Source organism: Pleurodeles waltl, chromosome 7 (assembly GCF_031143425.1).
Source record: "Pleurodeles waltl isolate 20211129_DDA chromosome 7, aPleWal1.hap1.20221129, whole genome shotgun sequence".
NCBI classification, from domain to species: Eukaryota; Metazoa; Chordata; class Amphibia; order Caudata; family Salamandridae; genus Pleurodeles; species Pleurodeles waltl.
In genome coordinates this window covers 370031231-370051153 of record NC_090446.1, presented here as the reverse complement: position 1 = coordinate 370051153, position 19923 = coordinate 370031231, and the positions used below count along the sequence as shown (strand labels likewise).

The 19923-nt window shown below is 50.9% G+C and overlaps 1 pseudogene; it reads right to left on the bottom strand.

Moving 5' to 3' along the window:
• Positions 1–5411, bottom strand: part of LOC138246878 (protein downstream neighbor of son homolog) — a 50652-nt pseudogene extending 45241 nt beyond the window's left edge.
• Between the last annotated feature and the right edge of the window lie 14512 nt (positions 5412–19923).

Here is a 19923-nt window from a genome sequence, read left to right as displayed (position 1 = left end):
AATGAAGCCATGTGGCCCCCTGAAATGGCGGCTGCCTGACCTCTAAACTGGGACAATGGGATGTGAAGTAACTGCGCTGGCGTTGTACACCGTCGCGGTAGGCGGTCGAAGACCGCCGCGCAGTGCTGCATTGGTTAACATTGGACCCTATGGGTCCCAGGGGCCAATGACGAAGTGCGCCGGCGGTGATGATACGCACCGCCGCGGACGTCACTGCCGCGGATGTGACCGCCATTTTCTATCTGTTCAATCACTCGATACCTGATCTTTGACAGGAGAGGACCTATACTGCAAGTGTTGCTGTGACCTCGGTCTGGAAGAGACAATGGCACGTGAGTCTGGGGAAAGGGCCCCTGCCTTCACTGCACAGGAGTTGGAGAAGCTGGTGGACGGGGTCCTCCCCCAGTACACGCTACTCTACGGTCCTCCAGACCAACAGGTGAGTACATAGGGTGCAAGTTGTATGGGCTATGCCTGGGTGGAGAGGGCTGGTCGTAAGAAGGAAGGGGGCAGAGTTCTGTGAGCATGCAGGACTGTGAATGCATGTGCCACATGGCAAGGGCAGAGATGTGGGCCACTCATTTCAACGGTGCAGTTGGTAATGACTTCTCTTCTTCCCCTGTCCATGTCATGTAGGTCAGCGCCCACCAGAAGACGGATATTTGGCGTGCCATCTCCAAGGACGTCCGGACCCTGGGGGTCCACCAGAGACGGAGCACCCACTGCCGTAAAAGATGGGAGGACATTCGCCGCTGGAGCAAGAAGACGGCGGAGGCTCAGCTGGGGATGGCCTCCCAACGTGGGAGGGGTGCCCGTCGCACCATGACTCCCCTGATGTTCAGGATCCTTGCGGTGGCCTACCCTGAGTTGGATGGGCGCTTGAGGGCATCACAGCAGACACAAGGGGGTGAGTACACTCTCATTCAGCTGACTGTGCGCGCAGTGGAGGGGTCTGGGTGGGGGAGGAGGGCTGTGGGTTTCCCTAGGCCAGGGCGAGTTCCGTAGGCTAGGCCTCTCCGTAATGCAGGCCATGTGCCACTCAACCCTACCTCTGTAGAGTGCCAAGTACAGGTATACATGCCCCTGTGTCATCTATGTGTGCAGATGTCCACCATAGCCATGTAGGCCATATCCCAGGAACTGCATCTGTAGAGCCCAACAGCGCGGCGTAGTGCAGGGGGCTGCTATGTCTGTATTGTCCGCCAACAGTAGTGGTAAGCCATACACTCAACCTGTCTTTCTTCTGTCGTTCCCCCCTGCATTTTTGTGCTCTCCCTGTTCTTTTGTGCATCAGCATCATCAGGCGGAGGTACAGTGGCACCGGAGCATGAGGGGGCTGCATCCCACATGGCCATGGAGGGCCACACCACGGACTCCGAATACACGAGCTTCACGGCAGTCACTGGATCAGCAACCAGTGACACGGACTCGTCCTCCGTTGGGAGCTCCCTTGTGGTGGCGGCAACATCTGTGCCCCCCACTTCTACAGGTACAGCCGCCACCTCCCCTACCAGCAACACCCTCCCAGCAGCCCCTCAGCCTTCGCCCCGTGCCCGCTCACCCAGGAGGGTGGGCATCACCTTCGCCCCATGCACCTCAGACCCTGCCCCTGTCACCTCTGCTGCCCTCATTGAGGAGGCCATTGACCTCCTCAGGTCACTCACTGTTGGGCAGTCTACCATTGTGAATGCCATCCAGGGTGTAGAAACGGAGTTGCAACACAGTAATGCATTCCTGGAGGGCATTCATTCTGGTCAGGCTGCCCTTCATCGAACCCTGCAATCTCTGGCCTCAGCACTGATGGCAGCCATTGTCCCTGTGTCTAGCCTCCCCCCTCCAACTTTCTCCACCCAGACCCAATCCCCTGTACCCCAGCCTATCCCAAGCATACCATCAGACCAGCCTGCACACATGTCAACACACAAGGGAAGCTCAGGCAAACAAAAGCACCACACATCCCACAGGCACTCACACAAGCATCACACACATACAGACACAGCAACATCCACTGCCTCCACTGTGTCCCTTCCTCGTCGTTTCCCTCCTCCCTCCCAGTGTCGTCTACACTCTCGCCTGCATGCATTACTACTACAGCCATTAGGTCCCGCACCAGCACACCCACCACCACACCCCGCTCACCTGCACTCACCACCCCCACTACCATTTACACGTCCCCTGTGTCCTCTCCCAGTGTGTCTGTGACGCCCCCTCCCAAAGTACACAAACGCGGGCACACACACACACCCAACATCCATCCACCTCACGACAGCCTCCAGCGCATGCACCTGAACCCAAATCAACAAAAGTTACATCTCCTACAACCACCTCCTCTTCCTCCACTCCCAGACCCCCTCCAGCTACCCGTCCCAGTGTTCGTCAGAAACTTTTCCTGAGCAACCATGACCTCTTTCCCACCACCCTCCCCTCCAATTCATAGGTCCTGTACTAGCACCTCAGCCAAAAAATCTCCGGTACCAGTAGTGCCTGTTAGAGGTATGTGGAGTGCACCGGGCACCAGGGCAGCCAGTGTGACACGGAGCCAAAGCACAGCCAGTCCCCCCCCTCTGAAGCACCAGAGGTTGGACAGTACCCGACGGGATAGGGGGAAGACTCCAGCCGGCAAAGCCGCTCACATGGGTCCCGGGGGGAGTGTCGACTCAGCTGTGACTCCTCCCAAGGTGGGGAAGGGGCAGAAGAAAGCGTCAAAGTCTGGGAAGAGCAGCACGGCGGAGAAGGCCGCCATCATCCCCGCTGCCCAGGAGGCCTCCGCCAGCCCGATCATCACTGGCCAGGACGCCACCGCCAGAGTCAGTGCCCAGGAGGGCAGTCCCATCGTCAGTGGTCAGGAGACCACCGCCAGAGTCAGTGCCCAGGAGGGCAGTCCCATCGTCACTGGTCAGGAGACCATGGTCAGGAGACCACCGCCAGAGTCAGTGCCCAGGAGGGTCCCGGCAGCCACAGCCCCGCTGGGCAATGAAGGACCGCCATGGCAAACACCGCTGCACAGGTTAGAGACAGCAAAGTCAAGCACCGCTGAACAGGGCAAGCACCACTGAAAAGGGCAAAGACCGCCATGGCAAGCACCGCTGAACAGGGCGAGCACCGCTGAAAAGGGCATAGATCGCCATGGCAAGCACCGCTGAACAGGTCATAAACTGCAAAGTCAAGCACCGCTGAACAGGGCAAGCACCGCTGAACAGGGCAAAGACCGCCATGGCAAGCACCGCTGAACAGGGCAAGCACCGCTGAACAGGGCAAAGACCGCCATGGCAAGCACCTCTGAACGGGTCAGAAACTGCAAAGTCAAGCACCGCTGAACAGAGCAAGCACCGCTGAACAGGGCATAGATCGCCATGGCAAGCACCGCTGAACAGGTCAGAAACTGCAAAGTCAAGCACCGCTGAACAGGGCAAGCATCGCTGAACAGGGCAAAGACCGCCATGGCAAGCACCGCTGAACAGGGCAAGCACCGCTGAACAGGGCAAAGACCGCCATGGCAAGCACCTCTGAACGGGTCAGAAACTGCGAAGTCAAGCACCGCTGAACAGAGCAAGCACCGCTGAACAGGGCAAAAACCACCATGGCAAGCACCGCTGAACAGGGCAAGCACCGCTGAACAGGGCATAGATCGCCATGGCAAGCACCGCTGAACAGGGCAAAGACCGCCATGGCAAGCACCGCTGAACAGGGCAAGTACTGCTGAACAGGGCATAGACTGCCATGGCAAGCACCACTGAACAGGCCATAGACCGCCATGGCAAGCACCGCTGAACAGGGCAAGCACCACTGAACAGGGCATAGACCGCCATGGCAAGCACCGCTGAACAGGGCATAGACCGCCATGGCAAGCACCGCTGAACAGGGCAAGCACTGCTGAACAGGGCAAAGACCGCCATGGCAAGCACCGCTGAACAGGGCAAGCACCGCTGAACAGAGCAAGCACCGCTGAACAGGGCATAGACCGCCATGGCAAGCACCGCTGAACAGGTCAGAAACTGCAAAGTCAAGCACCGCTGAACAGGGCATAGACCGCCATGGCAAGTACCGCTGAACAGGTCAGAAACTGCAAAGTCAAGCACCGCTGAACAGGGCAAAGACCGCCATGGCAAGCACCGCTGAACAGGGCAAAGACCGCCATCGCAAGCACCGCTGAACAGGGCAAGCACCGCCAACTCTAGCACCGCTAGCCCATGTGCGGCAGGGGCAGTGACGGAACTGGGGTCGTCACGGGGACAGTGATGCACTCTGGGCACCAGTCCCCCTCCAGAACCAGTGGAGACATGCATCCACTCCGTCTGTCCTTAACAGGATGAAGCACTCTGGGCACCAGTCCCCCTCCGGAATCAGTGGAGCCTGTTATCGACTTGAGAGACTGTGGCTTTGCACTCCCCAGGATGGTACAGTAGGCAAACCACCCACTGAAAAGACTTGTGAGACTGTGGCTTTGCACTCCCCAGGATGGTACAGTGGGCAAACCACCCACTGAAAAGACTTGTGAGACTGTGGCTTTGCACTTCCCAGGATAAAGCAGTGGGCAAACCACCCACTGAAAAGACTTGTGAGACTGTGGCTTTGCACTCCCCAGGATGGTACAGTGGGCAAACCACCCACTGAAAAGACATGTGAGACTGTGGCTTTGCACTCCCCAGGATGGTACAGTGGGCAAACCACCCACTGAAAAGACTTGTGGGACTGTGGCTTTGCACTCCCCAGGATGGTACAGTGGGCAAACCACCCACTGAAAAGACTTGTGAGACTGTGGCTTTGCACTTCCCAGGATAAAGCAGTGGGCAAACCACCCACTGAAAAGACTTGTGAGACTGTGGCTTTGCACTCCCCAGGATGGTACAGTGGGCAAACCACCCACTGAAAAGACTTGTGAGACTGTGGCTTTGCACTCCCCAGGATACATCAATGGGCATGGAGCCCCCTCGTGGATCTGGCGTGGTGCTGTCATCTGGCTGAGGTGCCCCCCTACCCATCCCCCTGAGGTGCCTGTTGTATTTCGATCTGATGCCCCAGCAGTGTTCTCTCCGCTTTGCTCAGGTATCTAGTGTGGGCCTCGCCCATGCATTTTGGGGCCAGTGGTCCACGGACATTGAATGGTGCATACCTGCACTACTAATCGTGATGTATATTTTGTTGAATGTGTATATATATCTGTATATATTAGCTTACTGTATTTTTAAACATTACAATGGTTGCACTCATTTCCTTTTGTCTTTGCATTCTTCTGGGGGGGTTGGGGGTTGTTACTGTAATGTTTGGATATGCATTGGTGTGTGTGTTGTAGTGGTTGAGGGTTGGGGTGGGGGTGTTGCGTGTGTGTGTCCCTGACTTTTGCCTCCCCCCTCCCCTATGTCGTAGGTGCAGTACTCACCGTTGTCTTCGGCGCAGGCGTTGATGGTCATCGTAGAGGAGCAGGAAGACTATCGCAGGGAGTATTTGGAGTTCCGGCTCCATGGTGCCCTCCTTCCTCGTGGAGTGTTTGAGGTGAGCGTTTTCCCTTTGAAATGGCTGTTTCCGCCGTGTTTTTATCCATGGAGAATCCGCCCCGGGAAAGGTGGCGGATTGGTAGGTTGTGATACTGTGGGCGGTACTTTGTCTCCCGCCTGTCTGTTGGTGGTGACCGTCGCGCTGCTTGTCTGTACCGCCGTGGCGGTCGGAGTGTTAAAGTGGCTGTCTTTGTTGGCGGTTTCCGCCACGGTCATAATTCCCTTTTTTTTTCCACCGGCCTGTTTGTGGTCTTACCTCCACTTTAACACCGTCCGCCAGGGTTGTAATGACCACCATAATGTTGTTTTCTTTAAATATTTGTTACATTATGTTCAATCATTGTTTTTTAATTTTTCAAACTTACGAATAGATTTGTTAGCAATTTAAATTAAAACAAAAATTGTAAGAAATATGTTAAAAGCATTTTTTTTAGTTTATGAAACGTTTTTATAATATTTTGTATGTTGTTTAATTTTGATTTTTTTTTTATAATTTTAAATTTAATTACCTTTATTTTTTAAATATTTTAGTTAATTGTTTCAAGGAAATGTAGCTTTTTAAAATACATGTTATTTAAAAAGAATGCAAATTTAGTTTTTAGGTAAATTGCAAATGTGTATTATTTTAAAGCTATTTCTGTGACATTGTCGCAAACTTTGGAAATGTATTAACTTTTCATATTTATTTTCTATTAGTTCCATATTTTCTATTATTTTGAATAGATAGGTAATAATCATTTTTAATGTTTATTATCCATTCATTTTTTCAGTAAATTTGTTTTTTAATTTATGATCCTCATTTTGGGTCATTTGAGCTGCTTACTGTCACTGGACCCTGTTGCTGCTCTACGGATCATGTAAGAGAACTTTTAAGTTATTTGTGGGTTGGGCGGGTGTGTTTTGGGTTAGTAGAGTTAGTACAAGTTAGTGTTTAGTTGTGAGTATGGGTAGGTGGAACTCGTGTAATTTTCTGTAGAGTAATTATGTGAAATCATGATCATCAGACAAATGCAAAATTATACTCAGCATCTAGTGCTATTTTCTCAGTACAAAATGCATCCGCACATCCAAAAAGAATTAGAGGATGCTTTTTTTGTTATGAAAATACTAATGCAGAAGCCAGAAGCTGCCCACTCCTGTCAACATTGTTATTCCTTTGCTTCTGTCAGATTTTTATGCCAAATGACATAAACAGATAAAATACCATAAATGTCAGTAATTTCCCATCAAAAGAGTAACATGAAATTATTAAATTTACTCCGCTTACTCCTGCATTAGACTTTGTTGTGGTTCAGTGGTTAAGCATAAGGTTGTAATTTTAGTTTTTGCTGTAAACTATGGTAGTTCAATGTTTTAATGTATTATGTGTTATAAATTAATGTTCCCCAAATTGTATTATTTTATAGTTATTGTAACTGTTATGTTAAAAGTGTTATTTGTGATTATTGAATGGTAATTTGTTTTTTTTACAGGTTTAGACATGTGGATAATTTTTTTATACTTTACATTTTTGCACTCGTTTGAAGTTGTTTTATCTATTTTGGGGATGTATCATTTGATGGATTACTTTGAGATCATGGACATCAGAAACTAAAACTTAAGTAATATATTTTTTTATTTGTTGTTTGGGAAATGTTTATTTTTTAAGCTGATTCTCATATTATAATTATTTGTTATGTGTTATGTATTGTATTGATTTCTCGCTAATTGGTTTTAGATTTTGTGTTATTTGTTTATCAATTTATTTATTAACATATGTTTCCGATGTTAGGCCTTGGTTGTTAGCCAATGTTTGTACTTTGCAATGTAGAATTTCATATTTTACTTCGTTTTGTTTTCACCCCTTAAGTTTTAGTTGGGTTAATGGTTGTTCTATTCTAAGTTTTTGTTAGTGTTTTTTTTTTTTTTAAATGTCTAGGAAATGATAGAATGCAGGTTGGCCTAGGCCTACTGTGCATTAGAAGGCATAGTACAGCCTGTTAACTGCATTATTTGTTTTGTTTTGGTTTGATGTGCCATGCTACTGTTGCATACATTCCACCATGGCATATGATACTTGGGTTGTCCTAGGAAACCAGATTGGTCCTGGTTGCCAACCCAAAAAATGTATAAAAAAGTATATGAGGGTACTAAGGCCCTCATTGTCACAATGGGGGTAAAAACCACCTACCGCCATGGCGACGGCTGCCAAAAGACCATTGCCGCGGCTACCATCCATTCGCCGAATTATGACCACAGCTGGATTTCTGCCACAAGAAGGGCGTACATCTGGCTGTTGTCATACTGGCGGATGGTGGTTAGGTGGCGCTGCTACCACCAGCAGCACCACGCCAGTAGACCACCACCAGACATATTATGTTAAATAATACAGCCTGGCGGTGCTCTTCTGGCGGGCGCTGCTGGTGCTAGCAACGCCCCATCCCGTTCCATGCCGAAGACCTCCTGAAATTCAGGTAAGTCGGGTTTCCGACAGGTGAGAGGGGTGGGGGGTGTTGTGTGTGTGAGTGGGTGTGTGTGCATGTATGTGTGAGTGTGTGCGTGAATGCAAGTGTGTGTTTAATGTTGTTTGCGTGCGTGTATGAAGGTGTGTGAGTGTGATCCTGAATGTGTGTGAATGCGTGTATGAATGGAAATGTGAATGCATGTCTGCGTTTAAATGTGGATGTGTGTTCATGAATGAATGAATGCATGCGTGTATGTATGCGTGTATGTCTGTGTGGATGAGTGTGTGTCTGCGTGTGTGTGTGTGAATGGGGGGTGTTGGAAGGGAAGGGGAGAGTGGATGAAGCGGGTGGTGGGTGTCTGGGGAGTGTTGGGGGGAGGGACCTCCTGTCAGTGACAGAGAAGGAGTTCCCTGTCACTGATAGTGCCTACCGCCATGGTTTACGAAAACCACGGAAACCATGGCAGTAGGCAGGGCCATTAAATCGCTGGAGGAACAAGAGCGGTCGCCAGGCTGAAGATTGTGATCTCCAGCCCAGCGGCTGCTACCGCCATGGCGCTCGGAGTGGTACATTGGCGGATAGGCTTCAGCCAACCCGCCAATGTCATAATGTGGTGGTAAATACCGCCGCCTACTACATTATCTCCGACCGCCGGGGTCATAATGACCCCTTAGTTTGTCTTTGTGTGATGGTAGTAGGGTTAGGAGGTTGTAGTGGTTTGCTACTTGTGTTACCCAGATATGTTAAGGTAATTAATTTTACTTTAGGCACATTGAGCATTTGTTGAGAAGTCAACAGTGCTGATTTTTGGAGTTGTCTCCATATACTCTTATTAAATGAAATAACAGCTCTGTATAACTCTACATAGATATATTTTTAAAATTGAACTAATCATTGATTGCTCAAAGCCAATGCTAAATTTTGGGGATACTAGTCACTCATAGTGGATTTTATTTGAGTTAGTAGTTTGTAGTATGTTGCACATTGTTCAATAGGCAAAAGTGCATGCACAAAAAATATGTTTGTGTTGTATGTACTGTGTATTGTGTGCATTTTTGTGGATGACGGAGGGCACAATTTCAACATACCATCTATCATCCACATATTGTTTTGCATTAATCCTAGAAGCATGTTTTCTGTAGCATTATTTATTCTTCTGTCATTGTTAGTGTTGTCACACAAGGCAAGGGTTCCTCACTTCAGTTTGTTTAGGGGCAGTTGGGGATTCAATTGCCGATAGCTTTCCAAGTTTGAGAAACCTGGGGGCAGTGCTTTATTTGAGCCAATGGTTGCTGGTAGGAGCTACCAGCACTCCTTTGTGAGGAACAGCCCTTATTTTTCTTCAACAAACTTTGTTTGGGAGCAAAGGAGAGAGAAAACATAAAAGGGGGAGAGAAGGTGGAATCAGTGGCAAAGGGAGCAAGCAGGAATAATTAAGAATCTGCAAGAGTAAGATAACATGCTTGGAGTCTCTGGTGGTGGATTAACAAGGCGTGAGGTGGAATCAAGACTACACAGTCTTGGTATTCTGCACCCCAACCTTGAATAACACCGGCTGCGGGCTTCTGAACAAAATTTTGGGCTCTACAACTTATTCTTCTATAAATTAACCACCATCTGGGAGTTGTTCTGTAGTACAGTCTGGAAAGTTTTGGTATGATATAGGCCCTCATTACAACCCTGGGGGTAAATGCTGCCTACCGCCGCGCTGACGTCCACCAACATACTGTGACCGTGGCGGTAATCCGCCACAGGTATCATGACCCACACATAGAATACCGGCACTATACAGACACCCACACAAGTCCGCCAGACCAAAGGTCAGTGATAAACTGGCGATAGCAAAACTCATACCGTTACGCCAACAGGAATATGTAAACAGTATCACAACCCACGAATCAACACGGCGGTCTTTCAACCGTGGTAAACCATTGGCGGTACACACTGCTGCGCTCAAAATACACACTCAAAATACACACACACTAACAAAACTACACCACATTGGACAATTCAAAATACACACACCACACACACATACACACACCACACCCACACACCCAATCCAATATAAAACACACAACCACATTACCCTCAACCCCTCACAAAGAAAAAAAAGATAGCACACAGAGAGAGACATGCCAGGAGCAGCCACTCAATCAGAGGCACAGAACTCCATCACCCATACACTATTCATGCACATCACAGCATACACAACAAGACATCACCCCACACATCACCCCACACCTCCTTACACATATCACTCACACCACATCCATGGCACCCCAAAGACACGCCAGGTTTTCAGAGAAGGAGCTAAGGGTCATGGTGGAGGAAATCATCCGGGTAGAGACACAGCTATTCTAATCACGGGTGCAGCAGACGACCATTGCAAGGAAGATGGAGCTATGGCAGAGAATCGTGGACAGGGTCAACGCCGTGGGCCAGCACCCAAGAACCAGGGATGACATCAGGAAGAGGTGGAACGACCTATGGGGGAAGGTACGTTCTGTGGTATCAAGATACCAGAATGCTGTACAGAGGACTGGCGGTGGACCCCCACCTGCTCCCCCACAACTAACAACATGGGAGGAGCAAGCCTTGGCGATCATCATGCATCCTGAGGGCCTCACAGGAGTAGCAGGAGGACTAGATTCTGGTAAGGCAAATCTTAACTACTTTATCCCCCTGACCCTACCTGCATGCCATCACAAACTCCTACCCCTACTCTCACCCCCATCACCAACTCACATATACCCTACCATCACAACCCACCAACCCAATACCAAGCCCTGCATGCAACACCAATGCATGGACACCCATCAAAGACCTGCATGGAAACTCATCACCCCAGAATGCCCAATAGAGAGAGACACCCAGCCCACAAAATCATCAGTCACACAAGGCCAAGCCGACAGGAAAATCACAATCATAGGGTGAAACACACCCATGCACAAGATGGCACACGCAGATACATTAACAATGCATTTGCATCCCAACAGGAAACCTACCCAACATCGCCAGAGAGGAGGTGCCAGCTACATCCAGCCCCCCTCAGAAGAGGCCCACAGTGATGACAGCAGCTCTGCACACCTGGATCACGATGACCAACCTGGCCCATCAAGGACCTCTGGACAATCGGTTACCCTGCCACAGACCTAAACCACTGAAGAGCCTCCCCATCAGGAAACACCACCACAGCACCCACCTAGCGGGCCCATGCCACTGTCCCCAGGACACGTCAATCAGCAGTGTGTCCACCACTACAGGGACCCCAGGCAACCCCACAAACACAGGACGATCAGGGACCTGAGGTCAGTGGCAGTGGGCACACGGTTCGGGGGACAGAGGCACAGGACAACAGGGAAGCTGGGAGAAGGGCTGGGCGACAGGGGGAGGACAGGCCAAGTGAACCGACCCTCCACTGGGCACTTTCACACATCACGGGAGCATACCACCATTCCCAGGAGAACATCGGCGAGGTACTGGCCAAGTTACAGGAGACCCAGCGGCTGCAGGAGGGACAGTAGCTGGGCATCAGGAAGGACCTAACAAAAATATACACCATCCTGGTCACCACTGCAGGGGTGCTGGCTGACATGGGCAAGAACATGAGGGAGGCAGTGGCACAACAAAGGGCCCCTGACACTAGCCAAACCTGATGAACAGCCTTCCTCCTCCGCCAGCACTAGTGGACAGGAGGCCCCACCACAGGACCAACAGGCCACTAGCACCCCACCCGTGCAGCGAGAGAACCACCCCTCAAACGGTCCCTGCGATCCAGGCAGAAGCCAGAGAACATTGCCAAGACCCCCTCAAGGAAATAGGACTCCCCTGATTGTCACCCTTCTGTCCCACTCTGTTACCCTGTTCACCTTGAACTGCCATTGCTCCCCTTCCTATGCCACATTGGAAAATGCACCTGTGATACCAAGAGACTGGACTCTAACTGGACATTCCTCCACCATCACCCCAGCCCCTTGCACATACCCCCATACTTACTGGCACAAAAACCCTTGAAACAAATACCATACTGGAGTCAGTGTAATGAATCTCAAATGTATTAGTACAACATTATCAAAGCACTGCAACGTATATGTTCAGTGAAATATACTACAGAATGACGTTTGGTGTGCAGTAGTACATATATCAGGAGCCAGAATGTTGCACACAGATCGAAAAATAGAGAATCCATAGGGAACAGTCAGTGTCCTTTGACAGAGGGTAAGAGGCTGCCATGTACAATGTCCAAAAGATTACTGAAATGTTAAGTTGAGTTACAGTCACTTACCTGTGTGTCACTGGAAGTACTGTTGTATAATATTTGTCCTGTTGTCAGCATCTTCTTCCTCTGCCTCCTCTTCGTCACTGTCCACAGGCTCCACTGCTGCCACAAGACCATCTCCAGGCTCATCCTCCAGCAGAAAAGGCACCTGACGTCTCCATGCCAGGTTGTACAACATACAGCATACCATGATGATCTGGCACACCTTCTTGGGTGAGTAGTACAGGGATTCACTTGTCAGATGGAGGCACCTGAACCTGGCCTTCAGGAGGCCAAAGGTTCTCTCAATAATCCTCCTTGTACGCCCATGTGCCTCATTGTAACGTTCCTCTGCCCTTGTCCTGGCATTCCTCACTCGGGTCAGTAGCCATGACAGGTTGGGGTAACCAGAGTCACCTGCAAATATCGAGGGACAACTGTTAGACACACACTAACCCTTAGGGACAACACCATTCCCAGACACCTACTTATACTGTGTGGGGACCTTGGGCTCACCTATTAGCCACACCCGGTGCCTCTGGAGTTGCCCCATCACATATGGGATGCAGCTATTCCTCAAGATATAGGCATCATGCACAGAGCCAGGATACTTGGCATTCACACAGGAGATGTACTGGTCCGCCAAACACACCATCTGCACATTCATCGAGTGATAGCTTTTTCTGTTCCTGAAAACCTGTTCATTTCTCTGGGGGGGGAATAAATGCCACATGTGTACCATCAATGGCACCAATGATGTTGGGGATATGTCCCAGGACTTAAAAGTCAGCTTTCACTCTGGCCAATTCATCCACCTGGGGGAACACAATGTAGCTGCGCACGTGTTTCAGCAGGGCTGACAACACTCTGGACAACACGTTGGAAAACATTGGCTGAGACATCCCTGATGCCATGGCCACTGTAGTTTGAAAGGAACCACTTGCCAGGAAATGGAGCACTGACAGGACCTGCACTAGAGGGGGGATTTCTGTGGGCTGGCGGATAGCTGACATCAGGTCTGGCTCCAATTGGGCACACAGTTCTTGGATTGTGGCACGATCAAGTCTGTATGTCATGATAATGTGTCTGTCCTCCATTGTCGACAGATCCACCAGGGGTCTGTACACCGGAGGATGCCGCCATCTCATCATCTGCCTCAGCGGTGTAGCCTATGGAGGGAAACGGTGAGCAGAAGGCCATATTTCCACATAGATTGCACAACTGTTGCTTAATTTGCTTCACAGAAGCAGTATGGGAAGTCGAGAGTCAGTTGATGAGCCAATGTCTGCTGTGACGAAGTTAGGTGCCATGCCATGTGCCCCTCTGAAATGGCGGCTGCCTGACCTGTGAGGAGGGGCAAGTGGAAATGAGGTAAGTGCGCTGGTGTGCGCCGTCGCGGTAGGCAGTTGATGACCGCTGCGCAACTTCGCATTGGTTATCATTGGGCCGTATGGATTCCATGAGCCAATGGCGATGTACGCTGGCGGTGACGGTACACACCGCAGCGGACGTCACGGCCATTTTCTGACTATTCACTCACTTGCTACCTGACCCTCAACAGGAGAGGACCTACACTGCAAGTGATGCTGTGACCTGAGTCTGGAAGCGACAATGGCTAGAGTGTCTGGGGAAAAGGCCCCTACCTTCACTGCGGAGGAGTTGGAGAAACTGGTGGATGGGGTCCTACCCCAGTACACATTACCCTACGGTCCTCCGGACAAACAGGTGAGTACACTATGAGCATGATGTGTGGGCAATGCATGTATGGAGTGGTGTGGATGTAGGCCACATGATGGGGGGTGCTGAGGTGTCCTGGCCTGAGTGCTGCATGAGAGGTGGTCAGTGTATGTGCGTCAGAGCATGGGTGGTAACTGGTGGTCAATGAGTATGCTGGTCCGGACGGGTGAGTAATTTCATTTTCTGCTGTCTTTTCCCTCCAGGTCACCAGAAAAAGAGTATTTGGCGTGCCATTGCCAAGGAGGTGCAGACCCTGGGGGTCTATCACAGGTGGAGCACCCACTGCCGCAAGAGCTGGGAGGACCTGCGCCGCTGGACCAAGAAAACGGCAGAGGCCCAGCTGGAACTGGCCTCCCAATGTGCCCGTCACACAATGACCCCCCTGATGTTCCGCATTCTGGCGGTGGCCTATCCTGAGTTGGAGGGCATCACAGCAGCCATAAGGGGATGAGTACAGATTCAGAGAGCTGACTTTCCGTGCTTTAGGAGCTAGCTGGGTGGGGGATGTAGGTGCCCCTAGGCCAGGGCGATCATGGTAGGGTAGGTCCCTTGTGTGCAGGCTCTGAAGCACTCCTAGCCCAATGGTACAAGTGGCCATCTACTACTGGGCAGGGTCCTGTGGGTGTCAGTTGTGCAGATGCTGGAGTTAGACATAGTACCCCATGGGCTGGTGACTACCTTAGTGACTGGTTGGGCATGGTTTAGTGCATAGGGCACCTCACTATGGCCCTCATTACAACAATTTCGGTCGATGATAAAGTGGTGGTAATTCCGCCAACAGGCCGGCGGTAAAAAAAAATGGAATCATGACCATGGCAGAAACCGCCAACACAGACAGCCACTTTAACACCATGACCGCCTCAGCGGTAGCGACAAACACTGCGGTGGTCACCACCAACAGACAGTCGGAAGACAATGTACCGCCCACACGATTACAAGGCACCAATCCGCCAACTTTTCGGGGCACTGCAGAAACAGCCTGTGGAACGGAAACCACTCACCTTTTGACACCCAGCAAGGAAACAGGATGCCATGGAGCCCGATTTACAGGTGTTACCAATGTTGGTTTACCTTCTCTTGTACCAGGAACATCAAAGACGGCGGCGACGACCACGGTGAGTCCTGCACCTAGCACACAGGGGAGGGGGGAGGAAAAAGAGAGTGACACACACACGCAACACCCCCACTCCTCACCCACAACAACAGACACGTGCATCAACATTACATTTACACCCCGTAACCCCCCTGGAAGAACGCAAGGACCAAATGAAATGATTGTAATCATCGAAAATCCATATAGGCCAACATAATTTTAAAAGATCAGTATATGCATGTGGACAATGCCCTGGCCTCAGCACTGATGGCAGCCATTGTCCCTGTGTCCAGCCTCCCCCCTCCAACTTCCACTACCCAGACCCAATTCCCTCTACCTCACCCTATCCCAAGCACCCCTTCAGACCAGTATGCACCCAAATCAACACACAGAAGCGGCTCAGGCAAACATAAGCACCACACTTCATCTCACAGGCACTCACACAAGCAGCATACCCATGCAAACACGGCAACATCCACTGCCTCCACTGGGTCCCCCTCCTTCTCGTCGTCCACCTCTCTCCCAGTAGCATCTCCACTCACACCTGCATGCACTGCATCTTCATCCACTACCTCCATCACCAGCACGCCCAACAATACACGCCCCTCACTGGCAGTCACCACCCCCACAACCATGCACACATCCCCTGTGTCCTCTCCCAGTGTGTCTGTGACCCCTCCTCCCAAAGTACACAAACTCAAGCACCCACCCACCCAATAGCCATCCACCTCACAACAGCATCCAACCCACGCACCTTCACCCAAACTCAGCAGACGTAAACCTCCTACAACCACTCCCTCTTCCTCCACTCCCAAACCCTCTCCATCTTCCCGTTCCAGTGTGTCTAAAAAACTTGTTCTGGCAAACATTGACCTCTTCCCTACGCCTCCACCCCCGTCCGTCCCCTCAGGCCCGCATGTCAAGATCCCAGGCCAGCACCTCAGCCACCAAGTCAGCGGCTGTTGTGGTACCTGAGGACCACACGGGGCAACCGTCAGGGCAGCCAGTGTGCCACTGACACCTGCAAAGGACCAACCCATTCCGCCACCTGCCAGGGTGAAGAAGGACCAGCATGTAGCACGGCCAAGAAACACGACCCACCCATCAAGGCCTCATCCAAAACGCAAGAGGACAGTGCCAAGGTCCAAGCAGCATCTGCCAAGGTGGGGAAGGGAAAGAAAACCCAAGGCAAGGCACTTCAGGCCTCAGAGGCTCTAGGTGAGGGACTGGTGCCCACCATCAGTAGCGACAGCCCCGCAACCTGTACCATGGAGAGCACCGCCACAGGCACCGCCACCTGCATCACCATCTGCCCCGCCACCTGCACCGCCACTTGCACCACCATCTGCCCCACCAGCTGCACTGCACCCTGCACCGCCACCTGCACCGCCGCTGCCACAACAACTGTCAGCGGCATCATCCCTAGTGGGCAGCCGTCCGAGGCTGCAGGAGACTGGTGTTTCCCTCCACCACTACTAGCACCTGCACCACGGACAACACCGGCAGCATCCCCACCGCAGACACCGCCTCAAGCACCACCACCTGCACCCACCTAGCCAGTGCCACTCCAACTTTCAACAGCAGCATCCCCAGTGGGCAGCCATCTGGGGCTGCAGGAGGTGACCTGGACCCTTCCCCCACCACTTGAAGCACCCCCACCAGCACCGCCACTACCATCAGTATGAAGCCTTAGTCGACGCAGGATGGAGTCTGTCTCTGCCTCCATGGAGTATCATGCTACCTGATCCCTGCACATCTTGTGCCTCACACACCCAGGTGAGGGAATGGAAACTACTACACGCCAGGTGCAGCATCACTGAGCACAAGGCCCCCTCCAGAACCAGTGGTGAAATGCATCCACTGTCACTTTCCTTGGCAGGATGAAGCAGACTGGGCACAAGACCCCCTCCCAAACCAGTGGAAGAAGCCACCCACTTGAGAGACTGTGACTTTGCACTCCCCAGGAGCAAGCAGTGGGCAAACTACCCACTTGAGAGACTGTGGCCTTGCACTCCCCAGGACCAAGCAGTGGGCAAACCACCCACTTGAGAGACTGTGGCTTTGCACTCCCCAGGACATGGCTGAGGGCATGTTGCCCCCTCCAGGAGCAGTGGCGTAGTACCATCTTCTGGCTGCGGTGCCCCCCCTCCCCTTCCCCCTGAGGTGCCTGGTGTTTTCAACCTGATGCCCCTGCAGTGTTCCCTCCGTTTTGAGGCAGGAGTAAAGTGTGGGCTTCTGTACATATTGTAATTATTTGTATATACTCTTTTTTCAAATCGTTACCTTTCTCTGCATATTTCTAATATATTACTGATTTGACTCTATTCCTTTTGTCCTTGAGTTCTTTCAGGGGGTTACAGGGTGTAAATGTAATGTTGCTGCATGTGTTTGTGTGTATGGTGTTGTGGGTGTGGGTGGGGGTGTTGTGTGTTGCGTGTGTCTGTCACTCTCTTTTTCCTCCCCCCCTGTGTGCTAGGTGCAGTACTCACCGTGGCCGTTGCCGCTGCCGTCTTTGGTGTTCCTGGTGTATTAGCAAATACACCAGCATCGGCAGGACCTGCAATTTGGGCTCCCTGGCGTCCTGGTTCTTCATTGAGTGTCGAGAGGCGAGTGGTTTCCCTTCAAAGTCCTGTTTCCGCCAAGCTTTTGATTTTGTTGGTACCGCCCCGGAAAAGCTGGCGGATTGGCGAGTTATGATAGGGTGGGTGGTACATTATCTTCTGCCTGTCTGTTGGCGGTGACCGCCACTGTGTTTGTTGTTACCGCCGTGGCGGTCGGAGTGTTAAAGTCTATGTTGGCGGTTTCCGCCGTGGTCGTGATCCCATTTTTTTCCTCCGGCCTGTTGGCGGTATTTCCGCCGCTTTAAGACTCTCCGTCAGGGTTGTAATGAGGGCCATAGTTTTTTAAATATTTCCTGTAGGTTCTTGTGAACCAATGATATCTTCCCTAAGGTCTTGACACATTTCTTACTTTGTAAGGGTAGGTGGAGCTCGCTGAGTTTTACTCCGCAGAATTCAGCAGAGTTATCTACATACTCGGTAAAATTCCACAGACTTCTGTGTGCAGCTGAATGCCGCCTGGACCTACAAATACACTTCCCTTCACCAACTGCCCTCCTTCACAAACTTTCTACAGATGGTCAAGCACATCCTCTGTTTTGCAGCAGCCTTGCACTCACTTCTTGTGCACTTACACACAAGCTCAGGATGCCCTTTTTAGGGCCCAGCACTAGCAGCAGCAACCAGCTCACCAACAGCAGCTGAGCATTTTCATAAAGTGTGTAGACTTGCTTCCCACTAAGGCACTCTCTCAGACCACACACATCTCTAAGTGGTGGGGATTGATTGATTACCACTAAGCAACTAATGCTCATCCGGTCTCCAACTCTCCCTGCTGGCCTTAGCACTGGACCCCATAACACCATTTCCTTTCTTAGGAAGTCTGGGGAGACAGTTTCTTTTCTGTGGAGCTCTGACTGCAAGTTTCCTTTTTTCCAAGCACAGACCCCACTCATATGCAAGTAATGTCCAGGCCCAATGTCCCCGCCCCCAGTGCCCATAGAAGATAAACCAAGATAAGTGTCTGAATGCTGTCTGGATCCAGGGTCCCTGTTGTGAGCGGCCTGGCTCTCTGCCTCCCTCTGCCCCCAGCTTCTGGGCTGCAGAGGACAATGAAAGGAGGGAGGCCTGGAGACGGAACTGATGCTGGTGCAGTCCCTCAGCAGCAGCTAGCAGCAGCTGACAGCCATAGCTTGCTGCATCTTGACTGGCAGAAAGCAAAGCCTTTGGAAGGAGTCATCTTGGCTGTTGTAGGTGAATTGTGTCTTCATTTTGGTCCAAGTGTAAAGTGCTGTTCAGTTTTAAATTTTCCTTTGGAAACTCATGGGCCACATGCATTTAAATTAATTTTTTTAATGTATTTTGTCAGAAAGAAAAAAGTGTAGAAGACATATAAAAAATGAAAAGTGAAATCAGCAAGAAAGCTTTGCAATTGAGCTACCGATGAGCACCACCTACAGTCAGCAAGATGCAAAATGCCCACAGCACCTCAGATTCCCAGTAGGGTGTGAGATGAGATGAGAGACAGCTTACTCTGGCTGTTGGTGTGCACCATGCATACTCCGAAGAAGACCCCAGACAAAAAACAGAGGCAGTACCCGGTTGGTGCATCCCAGGCAGCAGGTGGGCCATCTTTGCCTCTCCACTGGTCCAACAGCCAGGTGGTAGAGAACAGCTGATACAAGAGAGTATTTCCTGGGAACTGAACTTTCTGGGTCCTATGAAGTGTTTTTCTACTTTCCCATCATGCTACTTGCAGTTCGGGAGGTGTGTCCTGAGGTTGGAACACTGCACACATCTAAGGCCATTGCCCAGTGATGACATCACAGTCCTGCGCCTGAATCTATGTCCCATACACAGTCTAACAGGGGTAGAGTTGCTATGCAGGTGTTTTGAACTTTGATTTTGAGGGGCTAGGGGTGGGAGAGTGGTGCACCAGTGAACTCTGCTCTGTCTCAGGGTGGCAGAGGTTTTTTTTCCATACTCATAACCCTGCTTGGATGCGGAGTGGCAAAACTCTGTAAAGTCCGCTAGCGGAGCGGAGTTCACCACCCACCCCTATTACTTTGATTTGTGTAATATTTGGGGCCAGATTTACAAGGCCTTAGTGCCTCTTAACGCCACATTAGCATATTTTTTTTTTTACGCTAATGTGGCATTAAGGAGGCCATTCTCCTTTGCCATATTTACAATGTATTGCACCACTTTGTAACCACTTGTGCCACATTATCCCTGCGCCAGGCATAATTTATGCAAGGAGGGTGTTCCAGCACTGGAAGGCCCTTAAAAATGGCACATTGAAATTTACAACATTTCAGTGAGTCATTTTTTGCGT